This window comes from Dendrobates tinctorius, unplaced genomic scaffold (genome assembly GCF_039654945.1).
Source record: "Dendrobates tinctorius isolate UK_male_01 unplaced genomic scaffold, ASM3965494v1 ptg000208l, whole genome shotgun sequence".
Lineage (NCBI taxonomy): Eukaryota > Metazoa > Chordata > Amphibia > Anura > Dendrobatidae > Dendrobates > Dendrobates tinctorius.
Window position 1 is genome coordinate 9,930,516 of NW_027361875.1, and position 6,090 is coordinate 9,936,605.

Genomic DNA, 6,090 nt, shown 5'->3' on the forward strand with positions numbered 1-6,090 from the left:
AACATTGTGGCGGATCCTCACAAAAACGGATGCAACGGACGGCAATCAGTCAGGATCCGCCAATAATGAAAGTCAATGGGGAAAATACGGATCCGCAAAGAAAAATGGCGGATCCGTTTTTTTTCAAATTTGGCAGATCTTGACTGATTGTCAAAAACGGAAGTGTGAAAGAGGCCTAAGATGGATGAGTTTGTTAACGCATACTCCTTGCCTAGGAAACCAGCCACCACTGACATACTGCAGAGGTGGCTGGTAGCTATGTAAAAGAGCTGCAAACTATAGAAGAATTCAAAATCCCTTTATTTTTGAAAACTAAACAGATTTTCAATGAGAAATAAATTGTAGTTTTATTCATTTTTACCCCTTTAAATAGAAACTTATAATTTCTGTAATTTTGCATTAAGTAACTTTTAGACTCCCTGATAAGTAATGTCTCAGCCATTCTGATAACAAAAGAGTAGCCAAAATATAAAAATATATGTCAGTGTGGCGCCCCTGAGGCTCAGTCGCCACAGAGGTACTGCACCTTCTCCTAAGGTGTAGTGCCCCACCATCCAGGTAAGGTGGGAACTCCTCGCCACACTCCAACACCTACATCCCACACACAGGATAGTTCAGCAGGGCCACATTGCAGCTTTAGGCTTGGGGTGTAGCAGAGCACCTTTCGTGGAACCCTGCTTCGTAACACGAGATGTGCTGGGAGGTGGGTGGAGTTAGTATAAAAAGACGGGGAAAGATAGAATTACAGGACAGTCAGGGGAGACTGATGTCAGTCTCCGAGAGGACAGTTTGACAGAGGGTCAGTCTGGAGTGAGTCCCAGAGGTCCCTGGAAGAAGGGATGGAGGAAGGAGTGCTGCAGCTGCCTCAGTGACCTGAGCCAGCTGGCACAGGAAAGGAAAGAGAAGGAGAGACGTAGAACTGTAACCTGCATTTCCATAAGAGGGAGAAAGACAAGTATGGAACGAAGTGGAGAGAGAACAGAGAGGAGGAGTGGGTTGGATAGGAACCCTGCCTATAGGTTCTCAGCGCAAGGCCGGGGCCCAGTCCCCGAGGTTGTATGGACACTTATGGTTCTGCAGCAGACACTGGTGGAGTAGTTGGCGGTAAATGCATTACTCCCATCCAAGACTTGGGACAAAACAGCTAAACTGATAGAGAGCCGGGATTCAGGAGAAGGGAGTCCCCGAAGCAGGCTACAGCTGTCTGTCATACAAGTGAGAGTTGTTAGGAACATCTGACAGGAGGAACTTCAGAGAACCACGGTACTGGAGCTCTTCACACTACAAGGTGCAATAGAGGAGTCGTTCAGGAAGGCACATGTTGGCGGGGTGCTGGCGGGGAGAGTCTTATCTTGCCTGGAGGTTGGCTGGGCCTCTGCCCTGGAGGACACGGTACCGAAGTAGGCACCTGTGTGCACTACGAACTGTGAGTAAAGCTTTGAAACTGCAAGCTCTAGTGTCCTCCATTCATTCCCGCATCAGCACCGCTACATTGGGTATCAACATCTACACCATCCCGTGCCCTACTCCTCCATCGCACCTGTACACTGCCCTGGGGTTACAGCTCTACCTGTGGGGAGCTATACCATCTAAGCTGCAATATACCATCAGCCCCAGAGGATCTGCAAGCAGCGTTGGCTTACCATCTTGCCAAATACCATGGGTGGCGTCACAAACTTTACATTACAAACAAACATCACCGCCACTGATATTGGGCGCCCAGGGCCACGGACCTGGTCACCGCTGCTGCGACACATCATCATCCCCCTGACACCAGCCCGGTACCGAGTACCCCACAGTCCTGGGTGAAGCCGGCGAGGGGCGACCCATCAGCATTGAGTAATGAGTCACATGCCCAATGGGTGACAACACTCAATTTATGCCTTCTGGTCTGCATGTGTTCTGGTCTGCATGTGTTCAGACCTGGCAGACGATAAGCAACTTCCAAAGCTTCTGATGGAGGCTCAGCCAAGCATGCATGAACAAGTCCTGTTATAAATTTTGCATTAGACCATTATACTTCTTTATGGCAAATGCCATTGGCCATTACAGTTTGCCTATTAGGTGGGCATAAAGCTGAGAAAATGACAGTCATGTGACTTTCTATAATAAGAGAGGAAAGATGCATGGCATGGGAGCAATGAACACAGAATGTAGAGCTCAGGTGCCTGCTATTCCTGAATTTCTGGTGATCTCTGTTTTCAGAAGTTTCCCAAATTTTGGCAAATTACCTCTTATTGTTGTCTTCAGGACTATCCTTAATCTAAACAATTATCTAGAATGTGCTTCTGTGGTGCCCCCAGGAGTATGGTCGCCACAGTGGCATTAACTTCCTCCTAGGGAGGGTGATGTCATGCTTGGAAGCAATGAAGGGTCTCTCTATCAGGTAAATGCAACACACAGCACATTTCCCACTCCAGGCCAGCAGAGGGAGCTCTGAACCAAACTGGGGGAGGAGCTGCTCTCTGGGGGCCAGGAAGGGGAAGTTAGTCAGTTCTGTGAGGAGGGCAAAGTGTGTGGATGTGGAAAAGAAGAGCTGGAGGATTGAGGGGAATTCAGGCCCACTTCAGGCTTCAAGCGCATGGTTCGGAGTCCGGTATCCGAAGTTGTATGGATGCTGATGGTCCTGCAGCAGAAACCGGAGGAACAGAAGGCTGTAAATGCTCTGTTCCCAACTAAGACTCGGAGGCACAGCAGTAACATGTGTGAGCCAGAAGAGATAGAAGGCTACGGCTGCATGCCATACGAGGGGCATTCTAAAGAGAGCAAGCAAGGGGGACTTCAGTGTAACTCAGTAATGCAAGTACTTCAGATAAGTGCTAGGAAGGAGACTACATAACCCATCTGCATAGAGAGATTCCTAAGTTGCTTCCAGGCTAATCAACTTCTGTTCCATCTGTGATCTGGATCCTGGACTGCACTGACAAAGCACAGTAAAGGTAAAGGAAACTGCACCCTGTTGTGTCATTGCCTTCTTCCTGCAACCCCTTCAGCACTGGTACATCTCTGTGCCTAACACTGCACCCTCTCCCTCAACACCTATTACTACTGCCCTGGGACTACAGCTCCACCTGTGGGGAGCTCCAACATCATTGCTGCACCACACCATCTGCCCTAGAGAAGCTACCCTGCAACGCTGGTCAAACTGACCGGAAACCACAGGTGGCGTCACGAATCATCTCAATAACTTTATCCCCATCACTCTACCCCTTTTAAATTGACTGCCTGAGGCCACGGACCGGGTCACTGCCACTGTGACATCTCCCATTGAATTCAACGGGCCCGGCACGGAGTACCCTACTGCCTCCGGGGCGGATCAATTTCCCAGACAGAGCAATTCCTAACAGCTAATTTTAGACGTACCAAAAAACATATCTTTTTTGGCAGCCCTTTCACACACCATTACCATGTGTTATCATTTTTTTTCCACTGACAGTTCAATTCACATCTCAATTTTTTGGAGCAATAACATGTCTGCATGAAAAATACAGAATCATAACTGGTCTGTTTTACAGAAGGAACTCAGCCATTTATATAAATATGTCAGAGACAAAAAAAAAACGTCAATGGCATCCATGTCTGGTGTAATTCTCAATGGCTGGTTGTTGGAAGATTGTGAAGCCTATATCCAACTTTTTTTTGCATATAAGAAAAATGAATGAAAACCATCATCTTCAAAACCCGATCTACTAACCCATTTTTTTGTAGATGGCTAGACCTTTTGTAGAAAGCAAGAACCTCTAGTTATTGTGCCATCCTTACTTTCTCATAGATTGTAAGTTCTTGTGAGCAGGGTCCTCATTCATCTTGATTGATTTTTTTTTTAGTTTGTTGTCCTGAAACAAGACAGAAGAATTGACGCCTTCGAAATTTGGTGCTGGAGAAGAATGTTAGCAATACCATGGATGACAATTAGAACAAATAAATCAATTTTGTGACAAATCAAGCCAGACATGTCACTGGAAGCAAGGATCACCAAGCTACGACTTGCCTATTTTGGACACATCATACGAAGAGTGCAATCTCTGGAGACGGACATCATGGTCGGAAGAATAGACGGAAAAGGTGAATAGGAAGACCAGCAACCCTATGGCTTGATACTATTAAGATAATGGTGGAAAAGATCCTGGTATACCTACCTAGGCTTACCCGAGATCAAAATTCCTACAGAGAATTCATCCATCATGTCGCCATAGCTCGATATCAAGCCGAAGGCCGTTAAAATAAAAAATATATATTTCATACTGTTTGTACATGTTCTCTTCAAATTATGATGTGTTGGGGAATATTTTAGTGCTACAGAAATAAAGGATTATTATTCTTATTAGATTCCATTCCTATAATTTCAACTATCACTGAGGAGCCAGTTCATCAGATTTTGGCCATGTTTCTGGCGTAAAAGTATTTGAAATGCTCCAAAATTTTTGCACAACTTGTAGATGCAAAAATATATTACAACGTTCAGTGGTTTTATAACACTTAAAAGGGTTGTCCATGCTTGGGCTTGAAGTCTGCAGTCACTCTACCTGACAGTGTGCACACTGTTAGGATTCTTTGATGCTGGTGTGTGACTGCAAGTATGTGATCTGAATACATGCAGTGAATCACATGCCAACTAAACGTGAGCGACTTTACTCAATACAAGTGAATTGAGTGAGTCCCGGACATGTCTAATCGAAATGTAGCCGGAGTATGCAAATTGCATTTTTGCAGTCACATGACTCCAGCGCTGGGAACAGAGAATCCCTATAGCGCCAACTGTGCACACTGTGAGGATTTGCAAGTCATGAGGAGATGATCGCTTCAGTAGATATCTCCCTCTATGCGCAGTAGATGCAGCTGAAGCTGAGCTCCGATCTCTGCTGTTAACCATATAATTAAATGCAGCAGTCAATCTTGGACAATGTCACTTAAATGAAAGGCTTGTTGGTGCTCACATACACCGACTACCATCACCTTTGTGCAACATGATAACTGATAGCAGGGCACCAATGGGTTACCCTTGTAGCTTGTACCTGCTGAAGGCCCCCCATCACTGCCACAGGTTCAGGCTCAGCTTCATGGAAGACTGAGATTTTTACCATATACTGTAACTGTAATAATGTGACATTGCAGAATACATTAAATACAATTGGACTATCACAGGCTCAGGTCTCCTAAAGGGACACTAAAAAAAAAATTAAGAAATAAAAGTTTCAATTAAAAAAACCCCCAAAATATAAAAATTTATATAACGGCACCTCCCCACCATAAATAAATTAAAAAAGTGAAAAAAAACAAACATCTGGTATCACATTATCTGTAAAAGTTCGGTCTACCAATACATAAAATGGAGCAATCAGTGTAGTAAATGCTGTAAAGAGAAAGAAAAAAATAACGCCACAACGCCTTAAAAAATGCAAAAAAAAGTGATCAAAATATTGCATGTACTGCAATAAAATCGCTAACTCGCCACACATAAAGCAATGGTTTAATAAAGCAGAAAAATAAAATTGTTTGGATCTCAGAAAATGGCAAAATAAACCCAAATGTTTCTTTATATATTTCAGAATTTTTTTCTAATGCTTAAAAAAGTAAATCTATATATATAATTGTAGGTTTGGTACGGCTGTGATCGTACTGATCTGCGGAGTCGTACCGCCTCGTCAGTTTTTCCAGCACAAAAGATACCGTCAATAAAAAGACTAGCGCAGAATTGCAATTTATAATCTCTCGGGAGGTTTTTTTTTCCTGTTTCCCAGTTTATAGTACAATGAACGGTGTTATTCAAAACTACAACTTGTCGCGCAAATAAAGATCCCCTCGTCGATGAAAAAAAAAAACTAAAACCTATGACTCTGGGTGAAAGAGGAGGAAAAAAGGAAAGTGCAAAAATAAAAAAAAAAAGGGATTTCATATGTGAAAAAGTTATCAACTCCTGAGCGCTATTTTGAGAAGTGTGTCGCACACAGCATGCCTTAATTCTCCACTGTGAGGATGAAGTCACATTTCTTGACCAGTCATGGCTCTGTGGAGAGGAGCTCACTTCTGTCACGACCAGCATTACAGTCTGAGCATGCTCAGTATGTCCAAATGTGCTCACTTCCGCCC